The 25,186-nt window shown below is 37.0% G+C and overlaps 1 long non-coding RNA gene across 1 annotated transcript; it reads left to right on the forward strand.

Moving 5' to 3' along the window:
- Positions 1 to 15,976: 15,976 nt before the first annotated feature.
- Positions 15,977 to 24,688, forward strand: LOC134485844 (uncharacterized). The gene is made up of 3 exons (XR_010064101.1): positions 15,977 to 16,273; positions 18,560 to 18,818; positions 19,837 to 24,688. It is a non-coding gene; the product is annotated as an uncharacterized LOC134485844 (long non-coding RNA).
- Positions 24,689 to 25,186: the final 498 nt, after the last annotated feature.

Raw genomic sequence — 25,186 nt, forward strand, 5'->3', positions numbered from 1 at the left:
AATAGAAATACACAAAGTATCCAATAAAATATTATACACAATTTCTACCTGGTAAAATACAACCAAGTACAAGAATAAGATTGTAACCTTTTAAATCCATATTCAAGTCTAACAATATCTATGTACAGTCCTGATTCTGCCGCATTGATTTGGAAATATAAAATCTATTTCTCTGGGGAACTTTCTGATTTGGGGGAGATTAAGAAAGTACAAAAATAATTTTTCTTAACAAATAACAAAATTTTTCTTAAGCCTATCAACATCAAGAAACAAAATAAATTATGACCATATTGTGAGTCATTAACAACTCATAAAATCAAAATATAATTGCTGAGTTGTTGTGTCTATATGCCAGTATCGTCCTAGGGATATCAGGAGCTTTTGCACTTCTTCACCGAACAGAAGTCAAAACCTAGGTATAGCTGGAGGACATAGTGTTGTGTGAAAGAAACCAGGAAAGGAACAATAACTATTTTTGTTCTCCTATATGCCAAATTTACAACAACAAAAAAGGTTGATTTCATAGCAGTAGAAAAATAGATGTGCAATATTGACTCAGGGGACTGATAGCAGATTAGTCAGATCCTCCTTTGTGTGTGTATGACTTTTATTTTTAGGTTGATATTGAGAAGCGATGGCTCTTTTCCTTGCCTGTTGCAAACTTTATTGTAGTCTTTTTTGGGGGGGGGGATTTTATTGGTTCTCTGAGAGTTTTGTGCATTGGGCTTTAGTCATATTCACCCTGCATCCCTAGCTCCCCTAGACCCCCTTCCAACTACCATCCTTACCCATCCATCTTTGTGTCTTTTTCTAAACCAATCAAGGCTGGTTATTGCTGCTCAAATATTCTTGGGTGTGTGGCCTTCTACTGGAGCTCTGTGGACCTAAGAGAGCTCTATAATCCTACAGAAATCTGAACTTACAAGAATAACACTTGTCAATAATATCTCAGCCGAGGGTGGAACTCCATGTAATAGTCTTCTCTTTTTCCTGAGATATAGTCTATTAATAACATATATATTAATAACAAGTACTGTGGGTCCATATGTGCACCTTCTCTGATCTGTCCAGAAGACCTGGCTCTTACATTCATTCTCTCCCCGCTTCCACAATCATCCCCAAGCCCTGAGAAGAGAATGTTGTATAGATATCCCACTTAGAGCTAGACATTCTCTAGTCTCTTATGCTCTGCACCTTGGCTAGTAGTGAAACACGGTGTTAATAACCATCTACTGATGGTCATTAAATAAAAGCTTTTGTACTGAAGGCCGAGGGATGCATTAATCCACCGGTATAGTGATGTCCTTAGAGGTTGATTTAAAACTCTGTCCTTTAAGCAGAATAATAGTGGTAGGTTCTCCCCTAGGGTCTATGATTTTTCTCACTATAGGTTCTTAAACCAAATGTTGTATTGAGAGAGAATGAGCTGGCTCTGTTCTTTGTTCTAGTTCCATGAGCATTTAAAGAGTTCCAGTCCAGGAATTCCTCTGCTTTCTTGTTTTCCGAGAATAACCATAAAGGTGCAAATATGTGTTTCTAGTTATTCCAGAAATATTTATTGCAAGAGCCCCTCATATGGCTGGGGGTTTCTAAGCTTCAGAATAATGACTGGATAGCCAGTTCTCTTACAAGACTGGATTCTTTAGAGTTTAGCGTTTTATTATTTTGCTTTTTTCATAATGAAAAATCCTGCTCCTTTACTTTAGCTGACCTAATATAAACATCATTGGAGCACAAAAGCATTATGATCAAAGAACATTATGTGAAAGTAGAAAAATGCCACTGTGAAATCCATTATTTTATAGAAATTAGTGATATTTTTGCTCTGACATAAAATTCTAAATACCACATAATTATTTCGGCTGTACTTCCCCGTCTAGTCTATTCATCGTGGGTGGCTTATTTGTATCCCCAAATCAGAGGTTCTTGGAATTTTAGTAAAGAGTATGCACACTAATGTCATAATTGGAGTTTCATACTGTCTACAAGGTATTCCAAAACTTCAAGAACTATTTCTTTGGCATTTATATAGAAGTTTTCCTGGAGATGTACATCACAATCCTTTATATCCTTGATTCATGGAGCAGTACTATTCATGAATACTTCATGAATTCAGGAGCTGATTTTTATCAAGTGATATGTCACACCTACGATTGTACAGGCTGAGAAATCTGAGGGTGCCTGTTGTAGTAATTCTTCAGTGATTTTTAGAATCATTGTAGGAATTGTTCCAAGGATAGAAGTAATAACCGATTGAATAACACAGAAGGTAATCAATAGTATTCAATAAAATAACAAAATTAACCAAGCTAAATTACATATAGTAAACATAGAAAGAACTAATAAAAGAAACTTTAAATGTATAAAATATTATATCATGTTATAAAATTGTGTATGCATATTTGTGTGTGTATGCGTGTGTGTGTGTGTGTGTGTGTGTGTGTGTGTGTGTGTGTGTGTCCTTTTTAAAAGAAATATAAGTTCTGGAAAAGCTAGTGAGAGGCAACAGGAAGAAATGCTTCAAGACATTCTCTAGAGCAGCATCAATAATGAAAACATTAATTCAAGTATTTAAGAACTTTATTAAATATCCTATCTGAAGTGAAGTATAAGACAAATTATATCTACCTATGTGGAATTGTGCCAACTAAAGAGGAAAGAGAGAACTCAGAATCTTAGAGATATACAGGGAGAAATAATAAAAAAAGTTATGACTTCATATTAGGTATATGGAAAAGTAGAAAAAAATGGACTCATACCTTTAAGTCTACAGGGTGCTTATAGGGAAACTATCCACAAACAATTTTTTTTTGCTTTTTTTTTTAATTAACTTGAGTATTTCTTATATACATTTCGAGTGTTATTCCCTTTCCCGGTATCCGGGCAAACATCCCCCCTCCCCCCTCCCCTTCCTTATGGGTGTTCCCCTCCCGACCCTCCCCCCATTGCCGCCCTCCCCCCGCAGTCTAGTTCACTGGGGGTTCAGTCTTAGCAGGACCCAGGGCTTCCCCTTCCACTGGTGCTCTTACTAGGATATTCATTGCTACATATGAGGTCAGAGTCCAGGGTCAGTCCATGTATAGTCTTTAGGTAGTGGCTTAGTCCCTGGAAGCTCTGGTTGCTTGGCATTGTTGTACATATGGGGTCTCGAGCCCCTTCAAGCTCTTCCAGTTCTTTCTCTGATTCCTTCAACGGGGGTCCTATTCTCAGTTCAGTGGTTTGCTGCTGGCATTCGCCTCTGTATTTGCTGTATTCTGGCTGTGTCCACAAACAATTTTATGCCCAAGATAACTTCTTTCAAAAAATGAAATACATATATGTCAAGATTTTAAAAAATGAAAAATATGTTAACAAGATAAAATATTATTAAAGATTCACAAGTAATTATCTTCATCTTAAAAGGGATCACTTAAAGTAATTTAAGGTCCTGGAGCTGAATAGCAGCAAAAATATAATTTAATGTGGAGATATATATATCATTCTTTTTTCTTAAATTATTTAAAGATGTATTATGTATGAATTAAACTAAAGAAAATTAAAAGTTCCTTTTCCAGTTTATAAAATATACCTGTAAATTCAGAGATAATGTGGAAATGACTATCATCTTTTAGGTTTCTTATACGAATTAGAAGGAAGGAATTAATGATAAATCATATACCCTATGTGAGGTACTGTATAATCATGTTAGCAGTCATTAAAACTGTAAAAAAAAGCTGTGCAAATGTAAATGTAACATAGTAAACTAACAGATTAGACAATAAATCTAATAGATAATGGAGAAGCATCAAGAAAAACTTGTCACTCTGTGAGCTAGTATTTTTCTACCAGCCTCACACAGCCCCTCCCATTCAGGAGGGAGTGCAGCAACTGAGCCTGGGGCAGTTCCAGGAGCCCTGTCCACACAGCAGGACTATCTCAACCTTATCTAAGGGAGTGTATTTCAAGGACCCCCGTGCTGCCCTGGTTTATAGGGATCTAAGGGTCAGTTGAACTCACCAATGCCCCCTTATGCCCAATCTCCATCCATCACTGTTACCCGCCCTTTATGGAATGTATAAAACTGTACTTTATGGATTGTTCATGGTCCTCTCTCCTTTCTAGGTGGGCAGAGCCCAGCTTGCTGGAATAATGGTAGTCCTCCTGCTATTGCATCGGTCTCTGGTCTCACATCTCATTCACAGGAGTCTCCTGGTAATTAAGACTCAGGTCGAGTCTTACATCATAATATAGTAAGCCTATACTCAACCTGAGCAGATAGGCATAATAAATGCAAATCAAGGAACATCTTTATGAAACAGTTAATGGTGACTAGAAATAAATGCTGAGTGCAAAAGCAATGATGTAAGTACGGTACCTAGGACAATGCCGACAAAAGATGGAAGATATTTCCACATAGGATATTTTATAAGCTGCAATGGAATATTATTTTATGTATACCTAAAAATATATGCCACATATATGTGTATATTTATACACTTACACATATGCATGTACTATATACACATGCACATATATACATATTGTAGGTCTATATATATTGAGAGAGAAAATGTAAATGAAGTTATGTATGTGCCAGAGGCCTTGGATGAGCCCTTGTATACTCCTGTCTGGTGGCTCGGTCTCTGGGAGCTCCCTGAGGCCTGGGTTAGTTGAGACTGCTGGTCTTCCTATGGGGTCATTCTCTCTTTCAGCTTCTACGATCCTTCCCCTAATTCAACCATAAGGGTCCCTGACTTCAGTCTAATGGTTGGGTGTAAGTATCTGCTTCTGCCTCAACCAAATGCTGGTAGGGTTTCTCAGATGACAGCCACACCAATCTCCATCTGTAAGCACTTTATAGCATCAGTGATAGTGTCAGGCCTTGGTGTTTTCCCATGAGATGGATCTCAAGTTGGGCCAGTCACTGGACAGCCTTTCCTTCAGTCTCTTCTTCACATTTGTTCCTGCAGTTATTTTAGACAGGAACAATTCTGGGTCAGGAATTTTGACTGTGGGTTAGTAGCCCTGCCCCTCTGCTTGAGGCTTTGTCTATCTATTGGAGGAAGACTCTTGGAGTTCCCTTTTCCCTATTTTGAGCATTTTGACTGTTAAACTCAATGAGTCCTGAGAGTTTCTCACCTCTGGAGTCTCTGGTACTTTCGAGAGGGTTCCCCCACCTCCGACTCCCAGAGGCTACTTATTTTCATTCATTCTCTTGGTCCTCTGGGTTTCTCTCCTGTCTCCTCCCCGCACATCTGAACCTGTTCCCATTTTTCCCTTCCCTCCCATCTCCCAACCAGGTCTCTCCCTCCCTCTGTGTTTTGTGATTATTTCCTTCCCCTTTTTAATTCATACTAAGCCTCCTCATTTGGGCATTTCTGCTTGTTGCGCTTCATACAGTCTGTAGGTCGTATTCTAGGTATCTGTACTTTTTAGCTAATATCCACTTATCAGTGAGCACATACCCTGCATGTCCTTTTGGGTCTGAGTTAACTTACTCAGGATGATATTTTCTAGTTCCATCCATTTCCCTGCAAAATTCATGATGTCCTCATTTTTAATAGCTGAATAGGATTCTGTTGTGTAAATGAAGGACTTTTTCTATTTTTATTCTTTGGTTGAGGGATATCTGGGTTGTTTTCCTATTTCTGGCTTTTACAAATAAGGTTGCTATGAACATGGTGAAGCACAGTCCTTGTGGTATGGTGGGGCATCTTTTGAGAGTATGCCAAAGAGTGGTGTAGTTGGGTCTTCGGGTAGAACTATTTCCAATTTTCTGAGGAACCCTCCAGATTTATTTGCAGAGAGGTTGTACCAGTTTGCAATCCCACCAGCAATGGAGGAGTGTTCCTCTTTCTCATGTTCTTGACAGCATGTGCTGTCATCATAACCATTCTGATTGGAATAAGGTAGAATCTCAGGGTCGTTTTGATTTGCATTTCTCTGATGACTGAGGACTTTGAGCATTTTTTAAAATACTTCTTGCCATTTGAGGGTATTTTGTTGCGAATTTTTTTGTTTACCTATGTACCCATTTTTTAACTGGGTTATTTGGGTTTTTGGAGGTTAACTTATTGAGTTCTTTATGTATCTTGGATAATAGCCCTTTGTCAGATATAGAGTAAGTGAAGATTTTTTTCCCAATCTGTAGGTTGCCAATTTGTCCTATTAACTATGTCCTTTGCCTTACAGAAGGTTTTTAGTTTCATGAGGTCCTGTTTATCAATTGTTGGCCTTAGAGCCTGAGACACTGGTGTTCTGTTCAGGAAATATCCCGTATGCCAATGAGTTCAAGGCTCTTTCCACTTTCTCTTCTATTAAATTCAGTGTATCTTGTTTTATGTTGAGGTCCTTGATCCATTTTTGACTTGAGCTATAAAGGTGATAAATATGGATCTATTTTCATTCTCCTACATAAAGACTGCCAGTAAGACCAACACGGTTTGTTGAAGATGCTTTCTTTTTACATTGTATATATTTTGCTTCTTTGTCAAAGATGAAGTATCCATAGGTATGTGGGTTTACTTCTGGGACTTTGATTCTATTCCATTGATTGACCTGTCTGACTCTGTGCTAATACCATGCAGTTTTTATCAGTATTGCTTTGGTGTAGAGCTTAAGGTCAGGGACGGTGATTCCACTGGAAGATTTTTTTATTGTTAAGAATTGTTTTGGCTAACCTGGGTTTTTTACTTTTCCATATGAAATTGAGAATTGCTCTTTCCATGTCTGTGAAGAATTATGTTGGAATTTTGATAGGGATTGCATTGAGTCTGTAGACTGCTTTTGATAAAATGTTTATTTTCACTATGTTAATCCGGCCAATCCATGATCATGGGAGAACTTTCTATCTTCTAAGGTCTTCTTTGATTTCTTTTTTCAGGGATTTGAAGTTCCTATAATATAGGTCATTCACTTGCTTGGTAAGTGTTACATCAAGATATTTTATATTATTTGTAGCTATTGTGAAGGGTGCTCTTTCTTAATTTCTTTCTCATACTGTTCATCATTTATATAAAGGAAAACTACTGATTTTTTTGAAGTAAGTTTATATCCAACCTCTTTGCTGAAGTTGCTTATCAACTGTAGTAGTTCTCTGGTAGAATTTTGGGGGTTGCTTATGTATAGTATAATATCATATCATAATGATACATTGACTACTTCCTTTCCAATTTGTATCCCCTTGATATCCTTTTGTTGTCTAGTCTCTCTAGCTAGAACTTTTAGAACTATATGAACAGATAGGGAGAGAGTAGGCAATCTTGTCTTCACCTTGATTTTAGTGGTATTACTTCTAATTTCTCTCCATTTATTTTGATGTTAGCTCAAGATTTGCCACATGTTGCTTTTATTATGCTTAGGTATGTGATATGAATTCCTAACATCTCCAGAACCTTTAACATGATGGGGTGTTATATTTTGTCAAAGATCTTTTCAGCATCAGTGAGATGATAGTGTGGTTTTTGCATTTAATTTTTTATATAGTGCATTGTTTTGATGGATTTTCATATGTTGAATCATCCCTGCATCCCGGGGCTGAAGCCTGCTTGCTTGTGGTGAGTGATGGTTTTGATGTGTTCTTGGATTTGGTTTACAAGAATTTTATTGAGTATTTTTGCATCGATATTCATAAGCAAGTTTGGCCTGAAGTTCTCTTTCTTTGTTGGATCCTTGTGTGGTTTAGGTATCAGAGTAATTGTGGCTTCATAGAATGAATTATTTAGTGTTCCTTCTGTTTCTGTTTTGTTGAATGTTTGAGGAGTATTTGTATTAGCTCTTCTTTGAAGGTCTGGTAGAATTCTGTACTAAAACTATATGTCCCTGGGGTTTCTTTGATTGGGATGTTTTCTATGAATATTTCTATTTCCTTAGGGGTTGTGGGACTGTTTAAATAGTTTACATGCTCTTGATTTAACTTTGGTACGTGGTATCTGTCTAGAAAGCATTCATTTTGTCTAGATTTTCCAGTTTTATTTTTTTGAGTATACACTTTTGTAATAGGTTCTGATGTTTTTTTTAATTTACTCAGGTTCTGTTGTTATGCCTACCTTTTCCTTTCTGGTTTTGTTAATTTGGTAACTGTCTCTGTGCCCTGTAGTTAGTTTGGCTAAGGGTTTATCCATCATGTTGATTTTCTCAAAGAAACAGCTATTGTTTTTGTCCTTGTATAGTTCTGTTTATTTCTAACTGGTTGATTATGGACCTGGAGTTTGACTATTTCCTGCCTTCTACTCCTCTTTAGTATGTTTGCTTCTTCTATTTTAGAGATTTCAGGTATGCTTTATAAAGGCACGTAGTGCTATGTATTTTCCTCTTAAAGCTGCTTTCATTGTTTCCCATAAATTTGGATATGATGTGTTTTCATTTTCATTGAATTCTATAAAGCCTATTATTTCTTTCTTAATTTCTTCCCTGACCAAGTTATTATTGAGCAGAGAACTGATTAGTTTCCATTAACATGTGGGTTTTCTGTTGTTTTTCTTATTACTGAGTCTAGCCTTAGTCCTCAGTGATCTGATAGAAGTCATGGGATTATTTGAATCTTCTTATATATGTTGAGGTTCATTTTATGTCTGATTATATGTCTAATTAAAAACATTCCATGAGTTGCTGAGAAGAAGGTATAGTCTCTTGTTTGGGGTAAAATGTTCTGTAGATATTTATTAAATCCATTTTGTTCATAACTTCTGTTAGTTTCACTGTGTCCCTGTTTAGTTTCTGTTTCAATGGCCTGTCTGTTGGTGTAATTGTGTGAGGTTCAATGTGTGTTTTCATTTTTTAGTAAAGTTTCTTTTATGAATGTTACTGCCCTTGTATTTGGGGCATAGATGTTTAGAATTGAAGTATTATCGTGGTAGATTTTTCCTTTGATAAGTATTTAGTGTCCTTCCTCATCTCTTTTGATTAAAAGTCCATTTTATTAGATATTAGAATAGCTATTCCAGCTTGTTTCTTAAGACCATTTGCTTGGAACACTTTTTTCCAGCTCTTTACTCTGAGGCACTGTCTGTTTTTTTTTCACTGAGGTATGTTTCTTGTATGCAGCAAAGTGCTGGGTCCTGCTTGCATAGCCAGTGTGTTAGCCTATGTCTTCTTATTGAGGCATTGAGGCCATTGATGTTGAGAGATATTAAAGAGAGATGATTGTTACTCCCTGTTATATTTGTCCTTGGAGGTTGTATTATGTGTGCGTGTGTTTCTCTTCTTTGGGGTTTGTTGTGAGATGATTAATATCTTGAGTTTTTTTTGGGCATAGCTATCCTCCTTGCTTTGGAGTTTTCTTCTAGTATCCTCTGTAGGGCTGCATTGGTAAAAAGATATTGTTTAAATTTTCTTTTCTTGGTTTCTCCATCTATGATGATTGAAAGTTTTGATAAGTATAGAGCCTGGGTCAACATTTGTACTCTCTTAGGGTCTGCATGACATCTTTCCAGGATCTTCCGGTTTTAAGAGTCTCTTTTGAGAAATTTGGTATAATTCTGATAGTTCTACCTTTATGTGTTACTTTGCCTTTTCCCCTTATGACTTTTAATAATCTTTCTTTGTTCTTTGCATGTAGTGCTTTGATTATTATGTGATGAAAGGATTTTGGTGTTCTATAGGCCTCTTGCACATTTATGGCCATCTCTTTCTTAAAGTTAGGGAACTTCTCTTCTATGATTTTGTTGAAGTTTTTTACACTTTGTATTTTCTTTGACTGATGTGTCAATATCTTCTATAGTATCTTCTCCACCTAGGATTCTCTCTTTTATCTCCTGTATTCTGTTAGTGATGCTTGCATTTGTAGCTCCTGATCTCATTCCTAGGTTTTACATCTCCAGGGTCACCCCCATTTGTGATTTCTTTATTGTTTTTATTTCCACTTTTAGTTCTTGGACCATTTTGCTCAACTTCTTCATTTGCTTGATTGTATTTTCTTGGTTTATTTAAGAGACTTATTTGTTTTTTCTTTAATGGCTTCTACCTATTTGCCTGTGTTTTCCTGTATTTCTTTAAGGGAATTATTTATTTCCTCCTTAAATGCATCTGTCATCTTCATGAGATGGGATTTTAGGTCATTATCTTGATTTTCATGCTTGTTAGGATAGCCAGGGCTTGCTGTGGTGGGAGAACTGCTTTCTGATGGTGCCAAATTGCACTGGATTCTATTGCTTATTATCCTGTGCTTGCCTCTGGCCATCTGGTTCTTTCTGGTATTAACTGGCCTGGGTGTCTCTGACTGGAATCAGCCTCTTTGGAGGCAAGTAGAACTCTGTGACCTGAGTTAGAGCTACTCTCCTTAGATGCAGGAAGTGTTGTGCCTGGTTAGTATGGGTCTTTTGTGTCTCTGGTTAGGGTAGGCTTCCTATGTTTCTTGTAACTGCTGACCTCCTGTGTCCTTGGTTACTGAGGACCTCCTGGAAGGCTTGCTTGTTTGGATGGGCATCACTGGTCTGGCCTGGTTGGGGAAGTGGGCTGGAAGGAAGGTGGAGTTGGGTGGTGAGAGGGGTAGGTCCTGCATCAGCTATGCTGTATGTGTGTCCCTAGCTGGCACAGTTATTTGGGTGAAATTCTCCCCTGTGTCCTTGGTCACTGCAGATCTTCTGGGAAACACACAGGCCAAAGCATTTGTGTGAGTATTCCTCAGTTTTCTTCTGTCTTATCAGGTTATGTTTCTTTCTACCAGGATTCATATTGTCTAACATTACCTAACTAAATTTTCCAAAACAAAAGACAACCTTTTTGTGCCACAAGTTCAATGGATAATGGGTAGGTGATGGGCAAGCTATGGATGGGATTTCCTACAGTTGGTTATGCTAGGGCTTCAAGGACAGGGAGTAGGTGGACATCTCTTCTTAAGATTCTGATTTAGAGTAGATTGGCAGGAGTTTTCCCAATGAAGATACAGATAGATCCTTATTTTATTTCTGCTGATGCCATTAACAGTATAGACCTGACCTGTCATGGGCTCTCTGTAAAATACTAGTTCATTACTTTGTGCCACCATTTGTCTGATAACACTTGTAGCTGTCACTTATTGGGCTCACTGAGGCCTCAGTAAGGATAAGAAAGTGGTTCTTCTAGGTGTGCCTCTGATGAGCTCCCTTTTGTAGACTTAAGAACACAGGGCAGGTATTCATGTTCATTCTACCATAGACCTGGTGGTGGTTTTAGATCGCATACCTCACACCGAGTTTGGAGCCTTCTGGAGATACAAAGATACAGAAAACTGGGAGGAGCTATCCCATTGTCTGAATACATTTCAGAGTTTTATGTGTAATTATCATTGTCCACTGAGTTATTTATAGAATTCTTACATACATTTGACACTATGATCAAGGACCAAAGGATTTTTACTAATTCATAAAATGGAGCAGCATAAAGGAAACAGCTCACTACCAAGGAATGTGGGAGCCTGCTATCTTTCAGCCAGGCAACTATTTATATTTTATGACTTACATTTCAAAGAACTAGTTCTTCAAAATTTTTGTTCATGAGAACATTAAAACCTTTTATATAATTAGAAAATATTTAGCAAGCATAATTCCATTCTTTTCTGCTATAATTGTCCATATTTTTACCAATGTTTATGAGAGATATAATTATTATTTATCAGAGCCTGCACTTTGATAATTATGTCTCATAAGCAACCATCTTCTGACTCGGCCCTAGCTGATATAATGCATTTAGATAAACGACTTATTATTGAAAGGATAAACACATTGATGACCGTCTGGCTTTGCTTATTAATACATCAAATAAAGTGGTTTTTGACAACCTAAAAGAAGTAATGTTTCTCTTTGTTTCAAAATTTTTTTGTTTAGCCTCCAATTAGCTGATCTCTGCAGTGAATAGTGAAAACATTTGCTTTGTAAATTTGGCTAAGTGTGAGAGAACACGTCTTGGTGACACACAATTGACTTTCCTAAGGTTGAAGGAAATATGATGTACCTTCAAGCTATGCTACAAAGTATGCTTTATTTTTTAAGAAGAAGAATTTTCTAACTTCTAAAGTCAATCTAGAATTGTGTTGGGTAAGAAAGCACATGAGAAAATGGTAATGATACTACATCAAATTCTAAATAATCTGAGGATGAATTCTGTCCTACTCAAATGAAGCAACCTATTATTTTAAATTTTTGTAAAGAAGAGAATGCGCTCACATGTGCACTGTAGATGAGTCTACTACGTGTGTGTGTGTGTGTGTGTGTGTGTGTGTGTGTGTATGAGAGAGAAAGAGAGAGAGAGAGAGAGAGAGAGAGAGGGAGAGGGAGGAAGGGAGGGAGGGAGAGAGAGAGAGAGAGAGAGAGAGAGAGAGAGAGAGAGAGAGAGAGAGAGAGAGAGAAGCGGGGGTGGGGGTTGACATCAGGTATCTCCTCCTTATTTTTAGAGACAGTGCCTCTTATTGAAGCTGGAGCTTTCCAATTCAGCCAGGCTGGCTAGCTAACTAGCTAAAGACTCATCCTGCTTCCTTGGAACTCTGATGACTAGAGCACACCTGGCTTTTACTGGGTGTGGTGATTTGAATAGGATTGGCTCCCATAGATTCCTGTGTTTGATTGCTTGGTCCATGGGAAGTGGCACTATTAGGTAGGCCTAGTTGTGCAGTCTATTGCTGCTGCCTGTGGGTCAAGATACAGAACTTTCAGCTCCTTCTCCAGCATCATGTCTGTCTGCATGATGCTATGCTTTCTGCCTTGATAATAAAGAAATGACCTGCTGAAAGTATAAGTCAGCCCCAATTAAATAAGACACTAGTCAGACTTGGATCCTTATGTTTGTGAGACAAATTAACTGAGTCATCTACCCCTCCAACCAATAGTAGGATCTTTTAATAGAAAAACCAATAACTGAGTATATTCTGTTATTAAAGAAAGATACTAATTGCATTGTTACCAGTGTTTCCTTTCTAAGGCTATAAGATACTGTGTAGAGACTCACTGCATTCCAGTGCTGATGGGTTTTGGTGGTACCTATTTTGTTGTCTTTGCATAAAACTTTATATGGAAAATGTTAGACTTTCAGTTTGCAGATCACTGATATTTCTGTTTACAGTCTACCCAGAAATAGGAATACATAAAGGCATTGGTCGTGGCCTGAATAGTTGTCCCCCACCCCAATATGTCAATGCCTTACCTTAGACCCTGTAAATATTTTAATTAATATAGAAGCAGATTATTGAAAATGCCATAATAAAAGGAGTTTGAGATATGGAAATTATCTTAACATTTCCAAGTGTAGACAACATTATCTCAAGAACCCTTATAAGAAGGAAGCAGAAGGCCCAGAATTGGTGGACACCTAGAGAACTTAAAACTACAAAAAACTAAAACAAGACCCAAAGACAAAGTAAACAGAAAAAACAAAACAACAAAAAATACTGGCGGAACTATTAGTCAATTGACTTAAGCTGCTACCTGCCATAGTACTTTCCCCTCAGGACTATGAAGGGTATGACAGCCTTTTAGAGCCATTTCAGATATCTGATATCTGAGTGTTTGTGGTGCTTTAAAACATGAAGCTTGTGGTAAAGTTATTACAGAAATAAACTGCTTCACACAGTCCTTTGTAGCTGGGAGAATTTATTTTGGAAGGGGAGTCTGATTCAGGTCATGTGATGTGCACACTCATGCTTGCATTTTTCTGGTCCACATACGCAGGTTAGCAGTTTCTGTTTTAATGTTTGTACTGTTCCATAACCTTCGCCGCAGATGATAAAGCAGTGCATGTTTTCAAAGCCAGAAGGGCATGGAGTGATGCCCTACAAGTTAGTAAATACCAAAAATCTTATCCTGGTTAATAAGGCCTGAGGAAACTGTCATTGATAATCAAAGGAACAAGAAAATCAAAATCTTCCTATGACCCTACCAGAACTAAAGAACTTAGGACTACACCATGTAGAGGACCAGACTTGGCTAGATCCAGTTTCTGAGAGAACAGTGTCTGTGAGAGGTGAAAGCAAAGGACTGGAAGTCAAATTGTAGTTCAAAGCTGGAGGCCTATGTTTTGCCCTGGACAGCTCTAGATTTTGGCTCTGTAGTCTGCTGGAGACAGCGTTTTAGATTGACTTTCTCTCTCTCTCTCTCTCTCTCTCTCTCTCTCTCTCTCTCTCTCTGTGTGTGTGTGTGTGTGTGTGTGTGTGTGTGCTCGTGTGCGTGTGTGCTCACGCATGCATGTGTGTGCTAGTTTTGCTCTAGACAGATTTTTCTTGGTACTCTAAAAATCTCTGTTTAGGACAGCTAGCTTTTTGCTAGGAAAAACTCTAAAAGCTCTCTGGATAGTGGATGGATCTAACCAAATTCTTGGATCTTCTGATCAAGTCACACATCCTGTTAAAAAAATTCTAAAAGTAATTTTTGGGTTTTCCAATTAATATGAGAACACTAGAAAAAATTCTAAAAGAACTAGCTATTTTCACTCTAAATAATTTTTGGGATTTCCAACCATGGTCAGAAATATGCTTTCCAGAGACTTTCAGAGAGCTCAGCTTTTGCTAGAGAAAAAAAAATTGAAAGAACTGCCTGTTCACTCTGCTAGCTTATCTCATGTAGACCAAAAACCCACTTTTTTATTTACGTAGCAATTCAGTCATTGACTGCAGGTTCCCTGTATGAATCAGCACTTCATGATCTTAGCACCCTATTAGGAGACAACAAGCACATTTTCTTTTTTTTCTCATTTTTTAATGTGAAAGAATTCAGAGATCTGCCTGCCTCAGTTAAGCAAAGATGATAACCAGCTGGATGGGGTCCTGCCTAACCTTGCTGTGTCCTAGGCTGACCTTGAACTCAGGGATCACCCTGGCTTTGTATCTTTCTGACAAGCTGGCTCATAGTGTAGCTGCCTCTGTTCCTTTAGATCTGTGAAGCTTCTTATATAATTCATATTGCATCTTTGTAGTTTTGCATAGTTGAGAAATTATACATTTTCAAACCCATATTTTTAGAGATCTTTTCCATAGCCTTAATGACTGTCCAGAAGGTCCCATGGTGTACCATTTTGCTGAAGCATTAGCCACACCTCGGAATCCCTGACATGTGCTGTCTTATTATCATGGAGTCATTACTGTTAACAGGGAGGACATTCCTTGAAGGAGGAATGTAAAAATACGTACACACACACACACACACACACACACACACACACACACACACACGTGTGCGCGCACACACACGCACGATTTTAATCACCTTTAAAATCCATAACAGGTTTATTTAGATATTTTAATTCACACATGAAAATGAAGTAGTCCTGAGTTTGTTCCAGAGGACCTGTATGGTGGAAGGAGAGAACTGATTTCCACAAATTGTCTTCTCTCCTCCAAGTGAACTCTAGCAGATGATTGCCCACTGTCTAAATAAATAAACAGATAAATAAATGAGTAGGTAGTTTTTCATGATAAAGGAGATAAAATATATATACCACACTTATTTATACAATTCCATTTTAAAATTGAAGCTATAGTGCAATAATTGTTAAAAAAAGTCTAAATGTGATGAAATATAATTTTATGAAATACCATTAAAATAGACAACAGATACTCCATTTTTTTCTTTTAGTATAAACCATGTAGTATTTCCATAGTAGACTTGTACACCTATCCCGTGTCAGCAATCTCCATCAAAACTAAGTCATCCTACCTGATGTTTACTGAATACAAATATTTCCTGCCCATTGCCCAGTTGCTACTGCTTCTCTTGTGCACTCCGTATAGTGCATTTCACTAAGCCTTCTCGGCTATGAAGAACAGACTGTGAGAATCAGTCAATATTTTGTCATTTCAATATCGCCACATTTGCCCATGAAATCCTACACAGATGGAGATAAAAGCTCTAGGACAAGCAAAGAGGGCCCTTCCCTTTGCCACAGTGTATTGATGAAGTGCTTCACTGAGGGAAGATCTCATTAATTATTTGATTTACAGAAAAAGAGGGCAGAGCGAAGTGAGTGGCTGCCTAATACTATGATGTACCATCTTGAGACTTAAGATCTTTTAATGTATTCATCGGAGTACATCTGAAACGGGAGCAAGCAAGCTGAATGGCTCCATTAATTTAATTGAAGCCAGCTCAGACAAGAGATAAAACATCCCAGCCTGCTTCTTTTCATGAGCCGTGAGTGCTGTAGTAAACAGGCAGAGATCCAAACCCCAAATAGAAATAAAGGTGCACGGGACACTCCAGTGACTTCAAGGCCATGGGATCTGACAGATGCAGAGATGAATTAACCCTGAAGAGGCCTCAAGGTATAGCACCAGGCCAGTACCGAGCACTGCCTAGGCCTCTTTCAGAAACTGAATGACTCCGGGTTACATGTAAGTAATTTAGACTTCCTAAGGCAAAATTCCTTCCTAAGGCAATATATTTGCTTATGTATTTATTTTCTTCCATTTCTTTTCTTTTTCACCTTTTTCTTTTTCCCTTTCTTTTATTTTTACTAAACATCTAAGAAACTGCCTGCTCATGGAAGGCAGAGATGGAACAGAAACACTGGACCTGCACTGATCTTGAAGCAGATTTAAAGGATGCTCTTCTGTTTCAGGAACCTGTGTTTGGAAATGTAGCAGTCAGAAAATTGTTTTATTCTCAAAGAGCTTGGAGGCACAGGGCACTCAACATCTGTATTTCACTGAGCAGCCTGAGTATGCACAGACATTAATTCAGCCTTTTAATAGATAGGAAAAACAAACAGGCCGGGAGATAGCCAACATGGAGCAAAGACTGTGTGCTACAAAGTTTATTCTCTGAAAAGTGAAGCCATTGATGTGCTTACTGTAAACTAATTCAAGAATCTGTGAAGTCTTTAAATATCCTCAGAGAGAAAACCACCACGCAAGCATCATTGAATATGATCCTAGTGTATATAGGTCATCAAAACCGTGGGGGAGTGTTTCCAGGGGACACCCAACATTGAGAGCAGAGTTGATTTGGAGTGCTGATAGTTTTAAATGAATTAAGGAGTTTTTAAAACTACCCCTTTAAGACACTTACGATGCATAATTGGCTTACTTAATTTGCATATATATATGTATATATATGCCACTTTGACTAGAGCAGCAAATGAAATAGTATTTGATGTCTAATTTTGTATTATTTCTCAGCAAAATAGTTTAATTGTGTTGCATTGTTGATTAGAATGCATAGTAGTGATCTTTAACTTAATAGCACAGTGATGATTTCTATAGCTATATCTATAAATAGCTGGGGTCAGCTTTCCATGTCAGTTGGAACCATGAGATTAAGTCGGTCAATGTGGCTACTTGAGAAAAATAGTTTTTTTTTCCTGTATCAGCCTGGCTTTGAATTTGATCCTCCTGCCTCTGCCTTCTGAATGCAGAGGATGGAGGGGTTGTCTGTATGCCCGGCTTCAGTTTGGTTTTATAAGCTGCAGTAATATAACTTAGTTGTGAGCATTACTACGTTATCTTGTGTTGCGTGAGACAAAAGAACATAGTCATTCTGCAGAAAGTCTCCTCCATCTGTGAAGTATTTAAACAGACGTCATATTATAGTTATTTACAAATGCACACGATGAAAATGGTTCTGCATCATATTTTTGCTGGCACCATATAACCATCGTTATAGTAAGACGAAGGTAAGCATCAACTATGAAGTATTTTTAATTTTTTTAGTCAATGTTTGCTGTACACGTTAAGTGAACTACATTTATTCTTGCTGATTACATAAATGGCCAAGAACCATGCTTTAGACATTTTTATATTACCAATGCCAGTATCATATTATCTTGTTAGGTATTTTATAAAGTGTGTAGAATAACGCAGGCCCTTAACATCAGTCAACCTAAAATGAAAGGGTGACCAAATTGCCTATTTATTTCTGTTTCCTAATTTGTAAATAGAAATTACGTTAATTGTAACATTAATATAATAATATGTTATTATTAATAATTGAGAGTAATGAGCAAAGACTCTCAAACTGCATTTAGTACATACCATTCGTATTTCACAGGTAATTACATATTCTATTAGAAAACCAAGGGTTCTAGGAGCCTACCTGACTAATGCATGCTGTTAATTCATAACACATTTTAATTGAAATGATTTCATTGCTGTTATTGTATGGAACTTTATAGATTTAAATTTGAAGTCGAAACAATTAAAATAACAATTTATGAGGAAGAAAGATGTAAAACAGTAACTTTTTACCTCATTCGTATCTAACTTTTACTTTTCTCTTTGTAATTAAAAATTTTAAAGATATATTTATATTCTGTGTGAATGACTATATGCCACAGGGCTTTGGGTGCCTTCAGAAGTCAGAGAGGTTTTCAGATTCCTGGACCTGGAGTTACAGGCAGATGTGAGCAGTCCCATATGGGCGTGGGTAAAAAAAAAACAAACTCTGCTCTTTTGCATAGCAGCACTTAATGTTAAGACCTGAGTGAGTTGAGAAACTCTTCAAGAAGCGTACAACATTCACAGCTGTACAAATCATCAGTACTTTGAGATGTTATCTTATACCTATCAGAATGGCTAATATCAGGGAAACAAGTGGCAGCTCATCATGACGAGGACGAGAGTCTCTGGGGAACACTTTTCTTTTCTTTTTATTATTAATCGGTTTATTTGTTGACATTTCAGAGTGCAAAGCTGCACGGCCACTATTTAAGGCAGCGTGGCAGTTCATCTGGAGAATGGGAGTCGAATACTCTTTTGTTACCACTGAAATACTTGTTCAACCATGTTCATTGCTGTTTGCTATTCCGAAAAGTAAAAAATCAGAAGCCACCTAGATGTCTCTCATCAGAAGAAGGCGTAAAGAAAACCTGGTGCAATCAGACATTCTCTGGTAAATGAATGGAACTAGAAAATTCATCCTGAGTGATTAAAGACAAAGATGGTGTGTATTCATTTACATGTGCTTATGGTTGTTACATCAGTGATGATCAAGCTGCAATCTGAAGAACTACAGAGGTTAGGTATACAGTAAGGGGAGCAACCAGTATAGAGCAAGGGGGCAGGCCAGTATAGAGTAGGGGGCAGGCCAGTATATAGAGTAGGGGGCAGGCCAGTATATAGAGTAAGGGGTAGGGCAGATAGATCTCATTAGGAAAGGGAAATAGAATAGTTATGAATACATGGGGGAAAGACCTGAAATGGGATGATGAAGAGAGGAGGGGTGAGACAGAAAGACACTTGGGAAGAAATATGGGCAGAGACAGGTAACATTAAGGACTATCTGAGGGATAGCATGCAAACTTAATACAAGCTTCCTAAAATATATACAATTATGAGATCTATTGAAATGGCACTGTTATATAATGGGGAATTAAGGAGTTCCAACTGGCAATCACCACTCGCCACATGAAACTTCTAGTACAGAGAATGGGATAGGTTTAATTGAGTTTTTGGCCAACGGAGTCCCTAGGCAAACCAGGCTGTTGTCAAAACTATAGGCTTCTCTCCACAAAACTGACAGTGACACCCCATTGATGAAAACATTACTTACACAAGTCACTGAACATCCTGAAGTTGAGCTAGTGACTACAGGGAGCCTTCACACCTGCATGCGGGTGACTTTAGCACAAGAAAGCACCCTGCAGGCTACCAAAGAGAAATGTAAACACCAACCCAGCTACAAAACCCTTGGTTCACCAACAGTGCAAGCCACGCCTGTCCAATGGGAGCAGAAAGCTCATGAGAGTAGCCAGGCAGGATCTGACTAGACTTAAGGCCTGCTCCATGAGGCAGAACCTATATTCAACACTGCTGGGTAACAACGAATATAAGATTAGATATCCTAAGGACCTAGGGTAAAATTAAATATGACTGGCCTAAAACAATAACTCTTAACTATTCTCCTACACTCATATTTCAGTACCTTGCTCAGTTACTAACAGAGAAGCTTCCTTCTGCAGCAGAAGGAAACAATCACAGAGATCCATGGAACAATCAGCCCTACAATGAATGTCTCCACAAATGTCTCCCTTCACGTCTCAGAAAAAACTAAGAAAGAAGAGGTGGAAAGAATGAAAGAGACCGAGGAATGGAAGACAGCAATCATCGCTTCTCGGCCTTTTGGCTAAGATCAAGTGTGGAAGACAGCAACCTATGTGACCCTCTAGATGGCCATGAGCAAAACTCAGATGACCTTGCACAGACTGAAGGAGCATGCACAGGGTCTGCATTTGTCTGCACTAAATCCTTTGCATATATATTATGACTTCTACTTTAGTGTTATTACGGAATTGCAAAGGTGTGATTGAGTGAGTCTTTGATTCTTGGGCCTTCTCTCTCTTTCTTCTGATTTTTGTTATTGTTGTTTGTTTGTTTGTTTTGGTTTTAGTCCAGTATGATGTGTTAGTTTTTGCTTTTATTTTGACTACACACACACGCACACACACACACACACACACACACACACACACACACACACACGCGCGCGCGCGAGTGCGCGCACACACACACACATATATAATTTACATGTTAATATCCCTTGGAAGCCTGCTTTTTTTTTCTAATCAGGGATAGAGGAAGTGAGGAGGAAACAGGAGGAGGAGGAACCATATCAGGATATATTATGTGTGTAAAACATGTTTTAAATACAAGGCAAAGGAGAAAGAACTGAGATATCTCTCTAGCATCTCTTTAATATGCAAAATGCTACTATTTCATCACATAAAATTTGAATGGAGATTTTATTGGAAGGTAACACACAGTGTTTGCTCTGAAGTTGTGTGAGGCTATTATAACTTTGATATCTACAATGATGCGTTGTCAACACATGCTGTATCTTTCTAAGCTAGCAGACCATAATGAACTCTGATTAGTACATTAAGAGGTGCCTTCAATCCAATTCCTGACTTCCACTAAGTTTTATAATATATTTAACTAAGATATCAACTGAAATTCATCATTAAGACTTTAACAATATATATCCAGGACTCATTTATATGTTTATAGAATACCTGTCTGAAGATACCTAGATATTCAAAGTTCTGAGATGCTGAGTTACTTCTCAGGATTGTATCCTTCAACGATCCTGGCTCTGTATTACAGTTTTCATTCTCTTTTTGAGAATTCCCTGTGTGTGACCCAGAGAAAAAATATACTATACAGGTAAAAGATATTTAAGTGATGATTTTCATGTGTGTATAACAACTAGTATATAAATATGGACAGTCATAGAAACAAATGTCTTTAAATGAGAAACTTTATTTCAATCTACTGTACACAATATCACAATTATCCAAGGAATACAACAACTTAACCGAGAAATGGAGGCTATTTCAATTTTGACATTGTTAATTGTTATTCAATTATTCACTATGAGAAGCCACCGAATAGAAATAACAATAGTACAAACACCAAATAGTAAAAGATATATTTTTAGCAGAAAAAGGTCAATATTAATTTTTAGGATTGTTGGGACTATACCATATCACCAATGCTTAATTAATAGTGTATAAATTATGGAGTATGACTTATTTTAATAATCTAAAATATTTTGTGTGATACACAGTTTCTGTGAGATTCTCAGTGTATAGTATATGACAATGGAAACTGGACTATCTAATAGTGAACCTTGGGTAAATTTATATTGAAACTATGTTTTATGGTGATAATTCTCAGAATTTTTACCGACTTTCTAAAAATGGGAGAAGGGGTTCTTGTTTCACAAACATGTGTGGTAATCAAGATTTCTTCCTTCCAGAGTGTGAGGGTGGTCATTGATTGTCCACACAGAAAAAAATGTTAAGCAATATCTATCATTTTCGATGTGAAGTTAAATAAAAATGGGCAAATGATAACAAAAACAGATGACAATAGGAGACTAAAGTGTTTAAGAATAAATATTTCTGAAAAAACATTTTTTAAAAAATGGTTTATGGACAAAATGTCAAATGTAATTTTTTAACCTTTAATATTATAAATTATTTGCATAAAACAATCAAGAAAATGATCTGTTAGCAGAAAAATCACTCATAAGTTAATTAAAATAAAGTTATTTATAATGTCATTAATTCTATTCTTTAAATATTTAAGAAACTTTATAATCTCTGGCCAATATTTATGATAATCTTGAATTCCTCATAAAAATTCTGGTAATGAAGAACCAGAATATAAAGATACATCAATATTTTGACATTAGAGTTAATTAGTCATTGTACTGTTTTTTTATTTCAATTATATACTTAACACTTTTATAATTAACTAAAATTAAGATACTATATGTGTATTCAATTGCTATTTTTAAAAAGCAAGATGATACTACTCAAGAAATTTGAACTTATTATTTATACGCAAAAATATGGTATCTGGTAGTAGTTTTGTCTAGGTAAAATGATAAAGCCCATGTAACAACAACTTCCTCAAAGCATTACCTTAAATTATTCTAGGGAAAAAATCATGACTGGCCCAAAGAATTTCTTCCTCATTTTGTAAAGTGCCTTTCAAAGATAAGAGGGAAAAACAAGAATCATGATGTTGAAACGTGAAGGCAAGTGCCTACATGCTGGCAAATTCCCCTCTTAGATGTGTAATAACCCTCTCATTTGGCATTTTAGTTTTTACTTTTCTGTCTTCAATTGTTACTCTATCTTTATATGTTGCACTCTTCTGAAGGCATGGTGGGTGCTCTGAAATACATGAATAGCAGTAATAAGCAAGCTAATAATATAGCATATTTTTCCACAGGTTAAGCTACAAAAATAATATTGATATTAATCAGAAATCAAAGAAATTGGAATTGTAAACCCTTAAGTTTAGGACATGAAGGAATAAAACAAGACTATAGTACTCAGACCATCTTACTTAACAGCTGGATTGTAGAAAATTGCTCAGAGAATGATGGTTGTGTTAATTTTCCCATATAGTCTCTGCTTCAGGCCATGGAGTCAAGCCCTTATATTAGTAGAAGTAATAGATTAACAGAAAATCTTGAGGTTTTTCTTGCTTTTTCTTAAGAGACAAAGACACACAAACAAACACACACACTAAATTCTATAGAACTTGGTTCACAGAATCACTTCTAATTTGTATTGTAGTTTCTGCCTGTGTAAATATATTGAAACCAGATACCAGAATTTGAGAAATTCATGTAGTGCTCTCTCTCTCTCTCTCTCTCTCTCTCTCTCTCTCTCTCTCTCTCTCTCTCTCTCTGCATCTTAGTGAAGTAAAAGTTCTCTATGAAGCCCCTTTCCCAGACAAGGGTAGAGACAGACCCACTAGAGATGGCTGAGAAGATACCTGCTGAGTGTAGGAAAGCTTCATAGCAAGGCGTAAGTTCAGTAACCAAAGATGCTATTCGAGAAGGGCTGGAAAAGGTTATCATAACCATGAAAATGAAGGTCTTTCCACAAAATTGCCCACATCAATTTCTGTTGTACTTATATGTGACTCACCAATGTAACATGTTTGAGCTTTCTTAGATAATTATGGAGAATGTGTGATAAAAATAAAGTCAGTTTTAGTGAAAGAGGCAGATATTTCAATTCATTGATTAAGGTCTCTAGCATAATACGTTGAAATGTTTTCAGTGATCAGTAATAACTGTGAAGTATTTTGTTAAAGAATTAGAAAAGTCGGGTGAGCTTTCATCTGACTGAGGAGTCATAAGCTTTACTTCCCAGTGTTTATTTTTGTGTACTCTCTTCATGAACTACATGAAATTTGACTGCTTGCTTCCTCAATTTCTCATTTGGTTTACATGATGAGCCCATCACTAAAGTGAATCCATTGTTCTTAGAGACAATGCCCTTGAGTTGCTGAACTACAGATTCCACTAGACATATTTAGTCAAAATTACTTTTTTCTTTTTTCCGGAATGTGGCATTTGTTGGGTGTCTGTGTGTGCTTATGCTTATGTATGTGCACATCTGCATGAGTAATTAAGCTAGGATCATCTAGAAGAAAGTCCCTTTGTGAATAAACTCCTCTATTGTCTTGTTGAGATCCATTTTCTAATATACTCTTGGCCAAAAATCGTCCTGTTCTAGAAACTAGATTTTAACACAAGCAATCCATGATGCCCTGTTCTAGTCACATATGCAGTTACCATGATGATAGATAGGTTCAGAGAGGACTGTTACATGTGCAGCCCACATGTTTCAAGCCTTTCTAACTCTGATTTCTCTTTAATATGATAAGAGGGCAGTTTTAGCATTCTTGTGTTCCATTTTCCTCCTGGTGGGATATTTTTCACCAACACAGATGTGTTTTAAAACTGTATTCTGAATTTACTTGCAAATTTTAAAAATAGTAAACTTTTACCAAAGGAAAGAAGTCTGCATTCAAAGAACTATACATATCAATCAGAGTACTACTGACATGGGCACAGAGCTTTACCACTTTTCTTACTGTCCCTTCAAAATTTAAGGTGATGCATTTCAAATCTCGAAACTTTAAATGAATGAAAAATTGTATTATCTGAGGAAGAACAAAATCAATAGATATGAAACAGATGAAAATTCTTAAACGCTATCATGGCTATCAATATTAATGTGGTATAAAACAAAGTAAGTTGCATTTATTGCATGAAATATTATTACATTTTGTCTCACTGTGTCTTGTTTTTATCAATATAAACATATTTACGTTGCATTTAATAAGTAAAATGAAATATAGTGTTATCATGTATAATTAGAATCTTCTTTGGGAAGACTACTGCTAATAATAACTGTAATGATAGTATTTAAAGGACTATGAAATTTTAATTTTTTATACAGGATATATCTTTAAAGATCAATAAAAGCAAATTGATATATACAATACTAATGAGTTATTTTTGAGTCATGGTTTCACCATTTCGATCAGCAGGGTAATCACACTTGTGATCCCCCTGACCAGATTCATTAATCCCTCCATCCTCAAGCATTAAACAGGTTATGAAGCACTTGCAGACAAACCAAGCTGATTGGTAGAGATTCTAAGAAGCAGCCTGGAAGAAACAGAGCTACCTGGAAGAGACATCTCCTATCTGTTGACTCGCTCCAATTTGTGCAGGACACTCCATGTTTTTAGCTGTCACCCACCCACCTGAGCTGGGGTAGGATTTGGCGGTGCTGCTGTCTTCCTCTTCTGCTCCTGTAAGTAACCTCTCACCCTTAAACCTGCAAACAACACCTGTAAAATATTGGTCTAGCAAGGTGAATTTTGAGGTTATCCTTACTTTCACCTGTCATTATTTCCTTGTCTGCGGTGGATACATGCTTGTTAATTACTCCCCAGAGGTAGTGTCATGCGACAATGCAAAAGACTATTGGGACA

This window comes from Rattus norvegicus, chromosome 2, assembly GCF_036323735.1.
Source record: "Rattus norvegicus strain BN/NHsdMcwi chromosome 2, GRCr8, whole genome shotgun sequence".
NCBI classification, from domain to species: Eukaryota; Metazoa; Chordata; class Mammalia; order Rodentia; family Muridae; genus Rattus; species Rattus norvegicus.